General features: G+C 34.9%; 1 protein-coding gene across 8 annotated transcripts in view; it reads left to right on the top strand.

Moving 5' to 3' along the window:
- Window positions 1-1,725: 1,725 nt before the first annotated feature.
- rbm47 (RNA binding motif protein 47) overlaps window positions 1,726-18,659 on the top strand; it is a 39,507-nt gene continuing 22,573 nt past the window's right edge. For 2 of the 8 annotated variants that reach the window (XM_067402563.1, XM_067402562.1), the window contains exons 1-2: window positions 1,730-1,970; window positions 9,736-9,897. The gene's annotated coding sequence lies outside the window, so the exon portion shown is untranslated. Of the gene's footprint in view, window positions 1,971-4,248; window positions 4,310-9,735; window positions 9,898-9,935; window positions 9,956-11,225; window positions 11,247-18,659 lie in introns of those variants that run through there. The other 6 variants (XM_067402554.1, XM_067402553.1, XM_067402558.1 and 3 more) reach the window with 6 other exon arrangements.

The following is an 18,659-nucleotide window of genomic DNA, read 5'->3' as shown; positions in this document are numbered from 1 at the left end:
GCCGGCTCCTGCGTCAGCATCACACACGTGTCGTAGAGTTCACGTGAACAGCGTCGACCAGTACTGAGCTAACATTCTAACGTAGAACCTGGAAGTGCTGCATTGTGTTAAACTTCAACTGCATGTTTTTATGCACTGTAAAAAATGACCGTGATTTTAACAGTAAAAGACTGTAAAAATGCTGCAGTGAAAAACTGTCAATTGGTTTACAGAAAGTTTCCATACTATATACGGTGAATAACTGTAATAGATCTAACAGTATATTTAATGTAATTTTACGGTAAAATACCGTTAAATTCTCAGTTTTTGGGAAGTCAAAAATAACAATTCATTGTAAAATTTACAGTGAAAAACCGTAAATTGACATTCCCACAATTCTCTGCATGACACTTCACATTTGATATATTTTCGTTGAAATAACTCTGTTTCTTCTTAGTTTTTCTAATTTTTTTCTAATCAGTTATATACATTAGGGTTTTATGTTACATCTAATGTTGTTAAATGAATGTTTATTGCATTTTTAAATTTCATGCATGTTACCATGATGGTGTTTAGTGTGTGTGAGAATGACACTGTGTGAACCTTCTATATTTTAAATGAACATTATATCAGTTAATGAAATACGTTATTTTACCGTAAATTTAACAGATTTTTTTTTTACGTTGCTACTGGATTTTTTTAAACGGTAAAGTTCTGGCAACCACAGCTGCCGTTTTTTTACTGTAAATTTTACTGGGATTTTTTTTTACAGTGTGCATTAAATTACTATAGTAACTTCTTGTAAAAAAATCTAACAATGACACTGTAAAATAAAGTGTTACCGATTAGGGTATGTTTAAGAGTTATTGTAATTATGCATAATTTGTAGTTATAACTATTGTAAGTACAATTAATGTGTAAATGAGTCACGTTAAAATAAAGTGTTACCTCCGAGTTTGTAACTGAGAAACTTTTGGATAAACTACTGATTTAAGTGTAATTTATTTTATTGATTAATATGACATGTTGTGTCCGTATGACCGCATTTCATGAAATCATAATTCAAAATACACACACAAGCTAGAGGTCAGTGAACTGGGTGAAATGGTTATTTGGGAGATGGAGTGATTCATTTTTTTCTTTTTATTTAGTCATTGCCAGAGGTCTGTGAGAAACTCAAGAGTGTGTGTTCACTTTGAGGCCTTTATTGTATAAATCAGAAACCAAATGGGATGGTGAGTTCTTATATTTGTAAGGTGCATGTGTGTGTGTGTGTGTGGAATGCTGCTCTGGCCAGTCTCCAGGTTGAGGGAGGATAGCGTTTCCAATCCGAGAGCCTGGAAGCATTCTGGTTTGGTGAGTTTCTGAGACACACACACACACAGAAGGGAACAGGTTGCTTGGACCAGCCCGGTGAGAAACATTTCCCGGTACTAACTGCTGTAGACACAGACCCACACACACATACAAACACTCTCTCTCTATTTTTATCAGTGTCTGAAGATTGTATATCATTATATATATTTTGTTTTGCGAAAAGTTTGTTTTTGACCTTCTGGATTTCAGACTGGGCCTGTATTCCTAGATTTTTTTGGTTCATTTTTTCCTCCTCACAGCAGAGGAATGTGAAGATTATGTCAGTGAGAGGCAGGTACAGAGACTAGCGCTAATTACTCTCTTTCTTTCTCCGCCCGCTCTCTCTCTCTCTCTCTCTCTCTCATTTTCCCTCCCTCCTCCTCCTCCTCGCCAGTGAAGGAGAGACACAGGGGAACGAACAGCAAGGACGGGGAAGTGAAACAGTTTGGAGACAGAAACTAAAAGAAAAAAAAAGAGAAACTTAAAGTTATTTTCATCACTCTGGACTGTCAAAACCTGCAAGAACAGACACGATAAAGGGTGAAATACAGAGAAACAGGGATGAATGTAGCTGATCTGCTGTACCTTTGATTAATGCAACACGTAGATTCTCTTTGACAGCTATTAAAACGCAGGTAAGTTCGTACATTGTCTATTTGTGATTCTCTCCTTTAGTGTCTCATGTTTTATCTGTTTTCCTTCCTTGTTCTCTCTGTGTCATCTTCTCACAGATGGTCCAGCGATCATGTTCTCCCCTCTGACCTTATTTATTTTCATAGAGTTAAATTGACATCTCTCTCTCTTTCCCTCCCGCTCTCCCTCCTTTTTTTGTTCTTTTTTCCATCTTACAGTTGTAAGGTTAGAATGTCCTTGTGTTGCGAAAACTGTGTTGAAAGTTGCTCTGCGGGTCTTTTGTGTGTGTATGTGTGTTGTGTAACTGCACTCAGGGGGTGTGCTATAATTTAGTGTGTGTGAGAGAATCAGGTTTCTGACAGAGATGGCTCAATCTAAGAGAAAAAATAACTAGTGAAAAAGATTGAAAGAAGGCCCGTTCTAGCCAATTTAAGAGTCTTCATAGTCAATATAATGACGTGTACTTTTTTTTTCAAAGGGGAAAGGACAAGACACACTTCACTTTAAAGATTAATAACTTTTTATTAAGCAAAAATTGTTTCTTGAGCTGTGGAATCTTGTTTTTTCTGTCAATGATGTCTGATTCATATAATAAGTGCTTCAGCTTTCATGTGGGTTTAAGTTGTCTCCACAAAAGTAGCTACATCTGATAAAAACCCTAGTTTAGGGATGCCCAAAAGATTCCTTAAAAGACAAAATGACTTGAATACTGTATATCATAAACAAATAGTTTAATCTAAAAATGGAAGTTTTCTTTTAGAGTTAGGGTTAGTTTGTAGCAATTATAGTAATTAGATTTATATAAGAACAATAGTAAATGTGTGTGTGCGTGGGTGGGTGTGTTTACTTTGCTCTACCTGAGGTACAATTTTGTCTGCAGAAGAGAGCTAAATCATACAAAACCTCCCTTGGGAAATCCAGACTTTTTGAACTGTAAAAACGATTCATAAGTAAACCAAAAATCCATAGAAGTCCAAGTCTTTTATTAGATATCATGGTAAATGTGTGTGTTTCAGATATTGTCATCCCCAAAAAGTTGGCAATATCTAAATTCCTTGTCTTTGTCAGGACATTTTTGGTCCCCATGAGAAAAGCAGATTATAAATCAAAGTAAATGATGTTTTTTGAATATGTAAAAATACATATACGATTGGTAGGTTTAGGGTTAGGGGAAAGAATATATAGTTTGTACAGTATAAAAATCATTACGTCTATGGAATGTCCCCATAAAACATGAAAACCCGACATGTGTGTCTATGAATGGGTTATTTCATGTAGGGGGTAAAGAGGTCAGTGGTCTTGAGAGCTGACACGCTGTGGCTTTGCATTGTGGGGATGTAGTTAAAAAGAAATTAAATGAACTAGAGAAGAATTAACACTGAAGTGAAGTACAAAGAAAAGATAACTTGTCTCTGTGTGTACACGTCTCACTGGTCATGTGACTCTCTGTTGTTACTCTAAATACCGCATCAGTTAAATGTGTAGGCATGTTTATTTGGTGACAAACCTTTGGGGGCCCAGTAGTGCATGCACTTGTGTGTGTGTGTGTGTGTGTTTGAAAATGGATTGGCTGTGGCTCTGACTTGAACCAGTTCTCTCCGTCTCCATTCAGATGCTTATCTGATTCTCAGAAGCCAGCATATTCAGGTGCATATGTGTTTTTAGAATTTATATACACATTTAAACTTTTATTAATTTTGTGAATATCACAATGAATTTAATTTTCTTTTTATTTGGCCATTGAGTTTCCTAAAGATGTCAATTTTGTCTCGCAAATCGAGTATGAATGCTGAGACAGATATGGTTTGATTGTGCCTCTGGTTTAAACTTAAGCAGAAATGCCATTAGAGTTTCTGAATTCAGTTAATTAACATGAATCAGTTCAAATAGTCTGTTTTGATGAATCCATTCAGTTTTTTGACAGATTTAAATGTTAGGTCAGAAGCAAAAAATGCTTTTAGAGTTGTTTGGATAATTTGCATGAATTAGTTCAAACTGTCCATTTTAATGAATCAATGGGTGGGGAACCAAATCAAATCAGTCACTTTCTTTTCTTGATCCCCACAAACTCGAATGATAAGATTTAGGGACATTTCTCAATTCTACATTACTTATTGACTCAGTACTTTTGTTTCCTCTTTGCGGGAAACACACACATTTCTTATTCATCCACCTTCAGCACTTCAGTCAGTCTTTCTCGACTCTTGATGTACTATTAGATATAAAGAAGGAAATGGAGAAAGAGAAAGACAGGTCACCTCTCTTTTTGTGTTCTTATAGTCATATGACTGATCATGTGACCTCCTCAGCATGACTTTAACCCTGACAGACATCTGGACAAGTAAGTGTGTGTGTGTGTGTGTGTGTGTGTGTGTGTGTGTGTGTGTGTGTGTGAGTGAGTGAAACAGGATCTCCTCTCTCTCCCTTCTGCTTTTCTTCCCATCTCTCTCTCTAATACACACCAAATACCTGCACTTCACAATGAATGCATTCTTATACTGTCTCTATAGACAGACTAAAAGAGCTGTATGTGTGTGTGTGTGTTCAGCATGGTTCTACTCCAGGTAGTTTGATTAATAGTGACTTCTGAGGGGTGGAGCTCTTTTAGACCAAAGACTTAATTTGGGATATCCCACCGTGTGCTGCACACACACACATACACACACACACCGGTCTCCTTAGTGACACAAGTTCTGCATGTCCGAATCAAGTCGGTCAATTTCTCTCTGTCTTGCTAATGCTTTTATGCCGCTTCATTACACACTGCTCTCTCTCCCCTTTCTTCTTTACTTTGTTGTAGTGAGTAATAATAGGCCCCATCCATTGAACCCAACAAACCACACAAAAGCAGCATTGGTGTGTGAATGAATACTGTTATATAGTACTTACATCTTAATTGCATTACCAATGTACCACTCACATTTTGATGTTTAAATCTGCTGTAGTGTGTGTATGTGTGGAATGAATGGTTAAGAGAACGCAATGGTCCCTAGCAGTTTAAATGTAACTATTTAAAACATCACATTCCTCTTGCATTGTTACCGAAGAATCACACATTCACAAGTGTTTCCTTTTCTGTAAGAACACCCTGTCCGTTAGCTAAGACCTTCAACGTTGGTTTTTCAACTGGAACAACGGAATAGTACAAAAAAGTAACCACTTTTCTCTTAACATTAAAATTAACACAGTGCATCGCTGATTTACATGAAGTGTTAACCAGTGAAGGAGAGATCAACAAAAAACCAGGAAGTCATTCATTTCCAATAAGACTTGGCATTAGTGACAGGGACAAATGGTTCACCCCAAAATTAATTAAGTCATTATACTCACCCTCATAAGACTTCTGTGAAACACAAATGAAGATATTTTTAAGGAAACCTGAGAGATTTCTAGTCTTTTACTGAAAATCCTTTACATCTGTACTTTGATGCTTCAAAATGTTCATAAATACATCAGAAAAGTATTGCCTGGAAAATCCAGCCTCACCACTGTACCAGCGGATGAGTCTGGTCGGCCATTGAATAAGTTCGATTTTCTAGGGCGGAGCAAATAAAAACCAATCAGAGAAGGGAGGATATGACGTTAGCAAAGCGACAAGAGAGTCAACAGCGAAAAGTAAATAATTAATGTGATTTTGGTCATTTAAAACTGAATTCACGGCTGAGTAGAACGAACTCTCAGGTCTCCAGTGCGCAATCTTTGTTGATATTGAAGGGACTTTCACCGCACTAGAGTGATGCTGTTCGCGTCACTGAAATAGACGAATTTGATTGCACGGTACGGTTTGGAGTTGACTCGAATCGTGACGGAGGACGGACTGACCAGACTGATATATCTTGTAGAAGATATATCAGTCTGGCCTTGCCAGGCAAAGAAAAGTAATCCATATAAATGTTCTGAAGACTTGAATTAAACTACTTGATTCATTCATTAATTTTACGATGTCTTTATGAATTTTTGAAGTGTCAGGAAATCTCAGGTTTCAGAAATCTCACAGGCTTCATTGAAAATATCTTAATCTGTGTTTCGAACATGAACAAAAGTCTTTTGGGATGACAGAATTTTTGTTTTTGGGTGAACTATCCCTTTAAGTGATAGTTCACCCAAATGAGCAGTGACATAATGTGGTGACAACCAAGGGAGTACAGAGACCTCTTCCACACTACCCTTGAAATTTCTTTGACACACAATAGATTTGTTCACCGTCGCATTCCTAGGGCTTCTGTTTTTAAATAAATCACAAATAACAACTAATAATCATTTCATAAGATGTGTGTGTGTGTGTGTGTGTGTGTATTGAGGGGGGATAAAGATAGAATGTGTAAGTGTGTTTTAGTGTTGAACGCATTGCGTCACATATTGCCGGGTAGAGGTAACTGGAAAGACGTGTGTGTGTTTCATAATTTTCACTTTGGCAATACACTTAAAAACCTGTAGCTTTAAAGTCAGTCTATGATGTTTGGATCCCCTATTGGTCAAATATATTCGCACTACGCTAATTCACAGGTCAAAGTTCACTGAAATTTTCTCTTCTAAATAAATCTTATCTTAAGTTTTTATTCTTTATTTCTATTAATGTGCCAATGCACTTTATATCCCTGCCTACAGTGAAATCCTATAGGCCCAAAATCACACTATGTATTACACTTCAATATGGCTCTTCCATGTCTGGAGATATTTAAAGCTCTTGAGCGGTTGAGCCATCAGCACAATCACCATCAGATGACCTTGACTCAGAGATCTACTGTATTACTAGCAGAGCGCATGTCTGTTTGCGTGTCTGCCTGTGTCTTTAGTCTATTCATGTATTCGTACAGTGTTGAAGTGTGAGTTAAACCTGATTTTCCAGTTACCTCTACCCGGCAATGTGTGACGCAATGTGTACAAAACTAAAACATACTTATACATTCTATCTTTATCCCCCCTCAGTAAACACACACACTCACACACGCACACGTCTTCTATCCCCGTCGCTTGAGGATACAAGTTTAATTTATGTTTATCTAATACTCTGTCCATTTTTCTGTCATCCTCCATATTGTGGAAGAACAGAAGGAAAGAGACTTGAAGTCAATGAAGGAGAAGGATTTTACATGTTTATAATGGGCACTGATAAGGCTATAAAGGCAGACTTTGCACCCTCTCAAGGCATGTTGACTTTCTACACAGCCTCACCCTGCTTTATAGCCTACCCACAATGCATCATGTGCTCAGGTTTTATAATGTTGCCAATGATTAAAAAGATAATCACTGATGGTGCTATTTTACATCTCAAGGTTGCATTTTGAGTGAGTGTGGAAAAATTTCTGAAATGTTTCCTTGTGAATGAATGTGTGTGTGCACTAGCATTTTGAGCTCAGGACTGTTGTAGATGGTTGAGGGATCCATTCAACTGGTTTGCCACCTTTGTTTGTGTGTGTGTGCGTATTTTTGTGACATATCAGGACACAGATTTGTATAATGACATATGACATAGGTATTACAAGGAGAGGGTGACTTATGAGGACATTACTCCATGTCCCCATTTTTCAAAAAACTTATAAATCATACAGAATGAGTTTTTGTGAGAAAGTAACACAAAGAAAAAAAAACGTGTGTGTGTGTGTGTGTGTGTGTGTATTTTGTGTGGCTGCTAGGGTTTTTTGTGATCAGCCAACCACCTAGAACAAAAACTGTTTCGGCTCTTAAGCGCAACGTCATTTCCTGTATATGCACATCCCCTGTTGCACTTCTCCCATCCCCCTCCCTCTTCCCACCCCCAAGATGTTTTACAGCTGAATGTGTAACAAGTGACCATCATCATATGACATCTTACTGACACTGCAGAAAAATATAATCGGGTAGTTGATAAATAACACTTCCGTGAACTAAGTGTAGAAAGTGTTAAAGGTACACTACCATTCAAACGTTTTGGGTTAGTAAGTTATTCATGTTTTAAACAATGTCTCTTATCCTCACCAAGGCTGCATTTATTTGATAAAAAAATACAGTAAAAACTGTAAAATTGTGAAATATTATTACAATTTAAAATAACTATTTTCTGTTTTAATGTTATTTTAAATTTAATTTATTCCTGTGATGGCAAAGCTGAATTTTCAGCGTCATTACTCCAGTCTTCAGTGTCACATGATCCCTCAGAAATCATTCTAATATGCTGAAATGGTGCTCAAGAAACACACTTTATTATCAAAGCTGAAAACAATTGTGTTTGATTTTTTTTTTCTTTCTTCTTTGATGATTAGAAAGTTCAAAAGAACAGCATTAATTTGAATTAGAAATCTTTTGTAAGTTTATAAACGTCTTTACTTTTGATTGATAACTTTTTATGCATCCTTGTTGAATAAAAGTGTTAATTAATTAATTTTTATTTAAAAAAATGACTGACACCAAACTTTTGAATGGTACACTCTTAAAAAATGCTGGGTTAAAAACAACCCAAGTTGGGTTAAATATGGACAAACCCAGCAGGTTGGGTTAAACCTATTATGCCCTCTTTCACAAGGTGTAATATAAGTCTCTGGTCTGGTCGAGTTTCAGCTTAAAATATCCCACAAATTTGCCCCACAAATTTGTGAGCAAAAACATGCCTTTTTCTATATTGCTATATTGCTGGCTAAAAAAATAAATCCAAAATTGGTTGAAAAAAATGGCTGGGTGAAAACAACCCAATCCCTGGGTTTGTCCTTATTTAACCCAGCATTTTTTAGAGTGTAGTGTACAATCAGATATTTCTGTTTATATTACCCTGACTGTTAGACATAACGGTCAATACAACGTATATAAAAAAAATAATATATAAAAGAATGTAAATAATAAAATATTATATATAAAATAAAGCATTTGTGTGTAAATCTTAAATCTAAAATATGTCATTATATTATAGTAGAAGTGGCATTTTTTTAAAGGGGTCTTAAAAGCATGAAATATATATTTTCCATAGAGTATATTTTCCCAATCTGCTGCCTTTCACGTCAAAGCTTACGATAGTCACTAGAAAATCAGTGATTAGTAGACTCGCTCCATGTAAAAAGAAAAAGCTAATAATATTACTAGATTCTTCTTGAAATGTCATTTTAAACATATTTCTCACAAGTAATATTCATTTTTTTAGATGTAAAACTTTTCAGTGTGGAAGAAGTATTGAGTTTGTTCACTTATAAATGCTGATAAATGTTTTGGATTATGTTTGTGGTGCACAATTGTTTTTCATTATTGTTTTCATTTTATACGTGCAGTGGTGGTTAAAATACACACACATTTGCGAATCGATGATTTCCACCTTATCTACGTAACTAAAGCAACACAAAACACACTGTAACGTGTAAGTACCTGTTTCTTAGGAACAGGAATGAGAAGATTTCAGAGACCTTTCCAGGTTTAAGAGAGCGTGCGGGCCGCTGAGCTTCAAACTTTTTGTCTTTAAATGTTTTTGAATGCAGGATTTCAGGAAATTGATTTCAGGTCAGGCTGAATGGTTTTCAGTCAGTTGCCACCTGTAATGAACTGTTGCTTAGTCAGTAGACAACCTCATTCACAGCCCAGCGCACACAGTCACACGCACACGCACAGACATCTCGTTTGCTTCCAGAAAAACTGGAGAGAAGTGTTCTTGGGTGTGACAAGGAAAAGGAAGAAAGAAATAAATAAATATAGGAGATAGGTGTAGGAGGGGGCACCTTTGCACTGCCCCACCCCTCACATGCACTGAGTAAACACTCTTTTACCAACTGCACCTCCAATCAAACACTCCTCCTCTCTACCCCACAGACTGTGTGTGTGAGAGCGAGAGACTGACCGAGAGAGAGAAGAGAGTAACCGCTGACGCCAGACAGACAGAAGGCCTGAGTGTGTGTGTGTGTGTGACTGTGTGTGAGTGAAACAGCAGCTACACTGCCACTCGGACACACATTCACTCACCTGAAAAGACAGGTAACGTCTGTGTTTGTTTTTTCAATGCCTGTGTGTCTGTGACTGCTGGGATTCTGAAGTACGTGTGTGTTTTTTTTTCTGTTTGTGAGCACTTGTTTAGTTTTGGCTGATGTCTTATTTAAATAGTTGATCTTTACTTATGCGTCTATGTTGTAACAACCTTTTATGACCTTCAGGGGAACTTTAAAAAGCAAAACGCGTATAGTATGGATATTTGGTGACGTTTTACATTAAGATCTCATTTGATAACATTAGTTAATGCATTGGTTTACATGAACTAACAATGAGCAATATATTTTTAAAGCATTTATTAATCTGGTTACTCTTTATTTTAAGGTGTCAGTGTAATTATTTAATTACAGAGTAATAATAATTAAGTGCATGTACTTACTATAGGGTTAAGGTTAGGATTTGTGGTTTGATTTAGGGTTGCATGTAATTATGCATAATTTATAAACTGTAAAAAGTTATTTTCATGATTTATCACAACTTTTTCTTTTGTCAAATCAACTTTCTTAATGTGGTTCAGATAACATAATATTTTGAGTTTCTGATTAACTCAGACATTTTTAATTTCAATGAACTCAACATTTCTACTTACTTTTTTAAGCTAAACCAACCAAAAAATTATATTTTTACAGTGTACATGTAACGTGGATCAAGGACACTGTAAAATAAATTGTTAGCACTAATGTTAACAAACATTATTTTTGGTTTCAATAATGTATTAGCAAAAGTTGAAATTAACATCAAGATTAATACATGTTGTAAAAGTGTTGTTCATTTTAGTTCATGTTAACTTATGTTGACAAATGAAACCTTACCAGATATTCAAGAGTAATGGAAATAAAAGAAGTGAAAATAGCATCATGTGTACTTTAGCGTTGTGTGTTTATGCAAGTGAGCGTAAAAAAGTGTAAAATGTAATTGTGCGTCACAGTGCGAAGTGTTGGTTGTTGGTCTTTGGACTCGACTTCTTCTGTCTTATGTTTGCTGTTGGGGTGGGCCCAGACCTGCGCGTGTTATCAGAAAGGTTCCCGTATATCTTCAGTCAGGTATCTTGATTCTCCATGTGCAGATTTCTCACAGAAAAATCATCAAGAGAAAGTGATGAGACATCAGAAACGTGCTTACAGGAGGCATTTTTGAGCAGATCATCAGCTGCGTGTGTTTGTGTCAGAGGATTGTGTTTGATCAGGCCTCATCACATTGCGTTGCAGTAAGTAGATTAACCGCAGGAGTGAAGAGTTCAAACTACAAGATAAGAAACCTCAAGATGTCATCAGCGTGTGTGTGTCTGTGTGTGTGGTTCATCCCAGTGCTCATTCATGTGCAGTGTAGTTTCAAAGGTAAAACGCAGTGAAATGATATGATTTGTCCACTTGGATCTGCACTGTAAAAACTGTTGCTTAAATTCAACTCAAAAAAATTAAGGCAATATTTTCCAACTACTTTTTGTAAGTTTAGTGAACTTCTTGGTATTTTGAGTTGGTAAAAATCAATATTATGTATTTTACTGTAAGCTAAAAAAAGAAGTAGAGTCTACAAGATAAAGCAAATCATTTGAGTTTAGCCATTGTGACAAAGAGCAGCACATTGACCAAATCGTACTTAGTTAAAATAAGTAACATTTAAAATAAAAAATTAAACTTTTTGATTTTAATGAATTCATTTACTCTCATTAATTTAGACAAATTATTTCTTTAATCCACTTGAAATAATTAGTTAGCATTGCCATAACTTTAATAAATAAGGAAAGAGAGGTATTCGTTTCCAACTTTTATTACTATATAACAGCTGCCATATACAAACAATTGGGTGCACTAATTTTCTGTAATCAATTTTAATGTTAATGTAACACAATAATGGTAATGTAAACATTTTAACATTAAAAATTACAGAAACTTCTTTTATATAACAGAACAATCTTCTGAAAAGCTCTGAAAAACACAAGATTGACATTGAGTGTGAGGCTGGCATTTGACCAACCTACTCAGAAGTTTGTTGTTTAGTGTCATGAATTGGGAGGAAGGCTTTGGGTGCGTCAAGTGTGTCAAGTCCTGTAAAAAGTCTTTGGAACACCTCAAATGTTTTGCAGAGTTGTGGTGGATACTGCAGGTTCAGAGCATATGTCATCCCCAGAAGCAGGCAACATGCCCTGGCCAGATTTCCAAGATCAGTAAGCACTGGGATTCCCTCAATGATGATGCCCACTGCATCTGGTTCACGGCAGACATATATCTGCATATTGCGCATTTTCAAGTCCTCGTGGACACTGCTGTCCGTTTTTCCCTGTATGAGACAAACAGAACAATAAGTGGCAGCAGAGAACAATCTTCAAAAGCCTTCAGTAAAATCACACATTAAAGTTCACAAAACGTTGGCCTGTTGAACATGGCCTGTTGAACTGGCTTCATAGTACAACTTTCAGTAGAGACTCACTTGCCACAACAAACCTGCTAGACTACATCACATACACAAGTAACCTCCAAGGCCTAAATCCTTAAAGGGGAGAGGGGTTTAGCTGGTAACACATAGGTGTGGTTAAGTAAAAGTATCTGAAAATACCATGCTTACAGTTATATCATCAGATGATTATGACTCCTGCATTATTATAAAACAAAGATTTTACTTCTGTGAAGCTGCAGTTGAAAAATATGACAGTATCTTTTAAATCAACTCTACTAGCCACTGGAAGACCAAAAGGTTAATGTTGGACACTGGTTCCTGCACATACATTTTGGTGTTTGTAGGTCTGTTTTTGAATTTTTGACAGAGCCAGACTAGCCATTTCCACCCAATTATAGTATGTGTTCTAAGACAAGCTAACCAATCCCCAACTTCAGCTCTGTACTAAACTCAGACAGACATAAGATTGATATCTGAGGAATACGTGCTTTTCCCCAAAAAAGTCAAACTATGCTTTTTAAAAAATACTTACAGTAGTCAGAGATGAGCTCCTGCTCACTCTCTCCCATGTATTCAATGAGGCATCTCAGAGTCATGTCTCTCTTCTTCACCACAGAGGTACTTGGATCCTATAGTTGGTAAGTGAATAATGAAAAACTGAATCTTGCAGGCCATATAACTACAAACATACAATGCATTTATCAGTGTGGGTCTGATAAAGCATATATTATATATATATATATATATATATATATATTTTTTTTTTTTTTTTTTTTATTTAACCTTAAAATGAATTAGGAGCTGTAATCAAAAATGTTTTTTTCTTCATTTATCTGTAATACATCAATTGTTTGACTGTTATTTGGAACACTCAAGATGTGTAAAGAATTAGCAAACTTTCATTTTTATGCAATCCAATACTCCATAAAATATGTGGGATGGGTCTTCAGTATGCGGTCAGCAAAAAGTGTGTCTAGCATTACATAAACAAGCTTGTTCACTATTATTTGCCTTTTTAAAAAAACTGAATGAGCAGCATGTCAGTGCTAAAACATTTACCTGGAATGGTTCAAAGAGGGCAGGCCATCTTTCTTTAAATTTTGCCACATCGGGGGACTGGACAACTACTTCCATTCTTCTCCAGCTATATGTCCTGGTCATCGGCATTTATGCTTTTAACGTCCCTTTTCTTGCTGGCTTCTATATAGAAATGGAATGAGATTATTATTTATTTTTTTTTTTTTCCTTTTTTCCCGACTCTCAATAACTTTTGGTTACCTTAATTAATCTAAATGACAGATAACAACAAACCTCTGAAACATTTACCTCAATTCCACCTACTAAAGAGCTTACCTACTCCATGAACTCCTCCTCCAAGTAGATCTGATGGTCTTCTAAAGAAGCAACACAAATGAAAGAAGAGTTTATTTATTAAAATATCAGGATCATTGATGTTATTACAATGCAAAAGAAATATTTAATCTTTCTACTTGAACAAATGGTTTCAAAATATTTCAGACAAATATATCAACAGATTAAGTTAAAGCGCCAGGAATATATTATGTCCTCATCTTTTTCAATCATGTAGGGCAACAACAGTAACTACAAACCTAGCAGTTAACATATGTTTAATATTAATGTCAAGACCTTCGGTAAGGCCTCATGCGGCGCCTGCAAACCTGACAAACTTAACGTTTATAGTGCAATAAATGCATGCTCATTCGGCTAAAACCTAACTTTATGCAATGTAAATAGTTACTTACTTCGATTACACGTTGTATAAAGCCTTCAAAAACTCCACAGAAATCCGAAACTGGTCCGATACAGGTGACAAACAATGAACGGTCTCGTTGTTCTGCTGCAGCATGTGGGCGGGTCGTGACGTTTTACTTTGGATATAAACACTTAAATAGAGTTTTGTAGAAGCAATTTATTGTGAAGGTCAGTAAAATCAATTTTTTGATAGGTAATAATAAGTTACAAATACATTCACACTTTTTACTTATGTAAAACTTAAATTAATTCAAAAAGAAAAGGGAATCAATTTATTGGAAAAAATATACCTTTTAAAATTAATTCCTACAGACAACACACTTGAAGGGCTTTTTACAGTGTGTGTGTGTCTGTCTGTCTGTGTGTATGCAAAAACAAAATGATTAATTTATGTGATGTTGTGTTTCTTGTGTGCACTTAACCTTATTCATTTTAAGTTTTTCTACTTCCTTCTTCCTGTTTTGTTATTGATTGTTATCAGTGTTGCTATTTTAACCACAATTTAAACTATTTATAATTGTAAAGCTGAAATAATAAATACTAGATGAAAAACTTAGCAATGTGGTCTTGGCACCTACGATAAAATTAGTTTAACCCTTATGCACTATTCATTTTGAATGGTATTTAAGTCCAGAGACACAATAAAAATCACAATAAAATGTGATTTTGTAACATAATAACATATTTTTTTTTAAAACAAAATGTAATATCACTCCCTTTATTAATGATTTTACTCTACATTTTGATTTAAGATATTAAGGTATAAATTCACATTTTTTATTTTCATTCATGGAGATAGCATGGAAAATGTGCCATGGATTAAGTACTACAATTACAAAAATCATTCATTTTAAGATTTTTTTTTACTTAAAGCCTTTCAGACGATTGTGCTTGGCCATTTTTGACTAGTTTCTTATTCGTGAGAACAAAAATTGTTGTGTGTGCTTCATATGAATGACTGGATAAATGTTTTACTGTAGCCTGTTTTCATAGAGAATTGAAACTGAGGACTACAGGAATTGAGAATTGTGTTGTGGGTATGACGGTCCCCATGTCCACACGTCTCTCACACTGTCTGGCAAAGTTTAAAGGCCGTGTTCTGCTTTAAGGAACCGTAATGTGCTCTTTATGTAAAATCATAGTGTCCTCCTCTAATCCAGATGTTCATCTACAATGCACATAGCTAAAATATAGGATCATTTACACACCGTTTTTTATTTTTATTATTTTATTATTATTTTTATTATTATTATTTTATTTTCTAGGTGGTTATTCTTGTTAGATCTTTCTCATTTCTGTAATACAATTTGTTACATTATAGTCATTAAAACAGGAGGGATTTGAATGTGCTTAATTTAGATTTTTATTTTTTTTATTATTTTTTTTTAGGTGAAATATGACACATTCTTTCAATGATTTACCCATATTTTTTTTTTTTTTTTTTTTTTTTTTTGAATTTCTGTCACTTAGTATTTCAGATTGATTGTTATTGTGACATAGAGGTTTATTCTCTGTCTACATGAAGACATAAAGCGCGTAAGCTGTTTGGATCTCATCATGAAGTGCACATAAGTAGATTTATCTGCCGACATTTTAGCCTGTAAATGTAACTGCTTGGGCAATTAACAGAAGTGGTTGTTCCCTCATGTGTCAGGTTCAAAATCAATCAGCAGCTTTTTTGCTGGATAACATATGTTCTTAAGTTAAATTTAGGGAACTTTAAGTTGAAGTTGATTAAATATTAAGTATCCATTTGATTTCAGCAGTTCTCATTTGCTATAATTAAATCATATTATGTATATATCACCATTCTATCGACCTTTGGTCACGTTGATCTTTTGATATTGATCACTGGCCACTGGAAAACCCCTATTGCTTGCCCACTAGGGTTTACATAGCCATTATGTATTGATTAATAGAAAATGTGGTAAAGTTAAATGGAATTGTGGATTCTCGTTTAGAGAAAGTTAATGTTAATGATCTGCGCAGTGATTATGTTGTGTCGCAAAGGTCAACCTTTGTCAGAGATGAGGTTTAATAATTATAGAGAGTTTTTGCTTAGTCACTGAGAAGGACGCAAGGTTCTGCACTTTTCGGTTCATCATGTGAGTGGTTTCTTAAAATGAGCTGTTTTAAAAGTCTCTTCAGCAATAAACATTAACTTACCAGATTATCTGTTGGCAAGGCAACAAACTTTGAGTGTTAATGCACTGGTCACCTTGTATAAACCTTGTTGAAACCCCAACATTCAGACACAAAAACGCTCTCTCACTCATGTCTTTCAGCCACGTTTTACCCCTGAGAGTCCTTCATGACACTCAGACCAGCAGAGTTTTTGTGTCTCTGTGAGGGCTTTTATTTGCTCTCTTGGTTACTCTAAAGAGTGTATATTGTTTGAAGAGCCCTTGTCATGACTAAAGACCTGCCATGCATCTACACATAAACAAAAAGTCAGACACAAATGGGCCAATGACATGACACCCAATATCTTATTCAAAGATACATAAAAATGCATTTCATACATGCATTAACTTGAATATGCATATTCGATGGTTTAAATCCTTAATTTATAGTTATTTTGTACTTTTGGGGGGAATGAAGTAAAAAAATGTTAGAGTGATACTGATGCAACTTGTCTTTGTAGCAACATTATGAAAAAGCCTCATTAAAAGAATGAAATTGTTAGTAATTATTACTTAAAATCATATATCAACAAAAACTGCTACACTGCTTATTAATATTTGAAAAACTTTTATCTGTTAAAGCAAAGTCATCTGGTTTGAACAACATGCCAAAACATAAAACGGGAAATTATATCATAGATATCATATCACCACACCCCTGCTCACATTTTTATGAAAATGCAATGTTAGTACCGATAGTAAAATGTCATGTGATGTGGCTCCCAAAAACGGATAATATTTATCAATTCTTCATGATATTTATTCAGTCTTAAGAAAATATGTTACTTTGTACTTGATGGTTGCACCGTTTTTTAACTTTCATATATCAAATTTAAACTTTTGTTTAGTTTTTCAAACCATATGAAACAAACATGCTTATAAATAATACATTTCTAAGAACTTGGCACGTGTGTTTTAAACTAGATTATTTTCCCTTTTCTTTATCGTGATTCATGGACACGCTTATTTGTCATTGACCCAAATGCTTTTTCATTATCTTCTGTGTTTGAGAGAGTGTATTTGAATGCGCACTTTTAAGAGTGTAAAAATCACAACCTTGTTATTCATTCACACCATAGCCGCATAACCACACTATTATCTACAATCTTTTCAAACTGGAGTACAAACACATGTGTGATTATAGAATTTAGAGTTAAATCTCTGTGAATGACTCTTCTCTGAGCTATTTCCCCATCATGCAAAATGTCATTGTTGATCCATTTTCCAAGCCACGGTGACCCAGCTCTGTACAGCAGGTGTGTGTGTGTGTGTGTGTGTGTGTGTGTGTGTTTGCTGTCAGTATTCAGTGGGAGGCCAGCATGTGTATTGTTCTGCTCCTCTACATTTCACACTTTTCTTTCACTGAGATTGAAGGAGTTTCACCCAAGAGATACTAATTGATTTTTCTGCACACAAAAGCCTTGTGTGTCTGTTCTTCTGTACCTGTGTGCGTGAGTTTATATGTGCTGATTGTCAAGTATTGTCTTGTGTGTTAAAGAAGTCAAAGATCAGATATTTCTGTCAATCAGTATCTTAGATAATAACAAACCATTATCTTGTGATTACAAACACACACTCAAACTTTCCAAGAGCGGTCATTTAGCCATCATTTGTTGTTTCTATCACTTGTTATTTAGTAACAGGCCATTTATTTGATAACTTTAGAAGTTAAAATTACCCTATATAGTTATTCAAAATGAACACACAACTGAAGGAGTTTATGTAACCCTTTTTTCAGTAGGTCCCATTAGTTAACCTTAATTCACAAATTTACTAATATTACCTAACAATGAGCAATACATGATACAATATTTATAGATGTTTGTTAATGCCAGTTAATACATGCGACCATTCATTGTTAGTTTGTTATCTTATGTTAGCTCAGGTCCAATAATTTGATTTTAAAATATATTAGTAAATGTTGAAATAAAAAAAAATGAACTAAGATATAATATATGCTTTAGAAGTATTTCCATTTTTAGTTTATAGTAACCAGTGTTTGGGGGTAATGCATTACAAGTAACTTGAGTTATGTAATTATTTGAATTATGTATTACTTTTTTCAAGAAGCTAGTAAAGTATGCATTACTTTTTCAATTTACTACAAAATATCTAATTTACTTTTTCAAATAAGTAATGCAAGTTACTTTTTCACATTTATTCACTGACAGCTCTCCTGTCCCCATGTTGAGAGAAATAAAGTGCAGAGGTGTTGTGTGCGCTGTGTGATGGTTATTAGTCTAGACTAAATGTGAACATGCATTCATTATTCCTCAAAATGATTAAAAACAGTAAAATGCAATCTCAGAATTTTACACAAACCTGTAATAATTAAATATATTAAATTACACATATATACTTTATGTATTTAATCTCACTTTATTAACCAATGTCTTT

This window comes from Chanodichthys erythropterus, chromosome 12, assembly GCF_024489055.1.
Source record: "Chanodichthys erythropterus isolate Z2021 chromosome 12, ASM2448905v1, whole genome shotgun sequence".
Lineage (NCBI taxonomy): Eukaryota > Metazoa > Chordata > Actinopteri > Cypriniformes > Xenocyprididae > Chanodichthys > Chanodichthys erythropterus.
The sequence above is the reverse complement of the archived record's forward strand: the minus strand, read 5'-3'. Positions and strand labels throughout refer to the sequence as shown.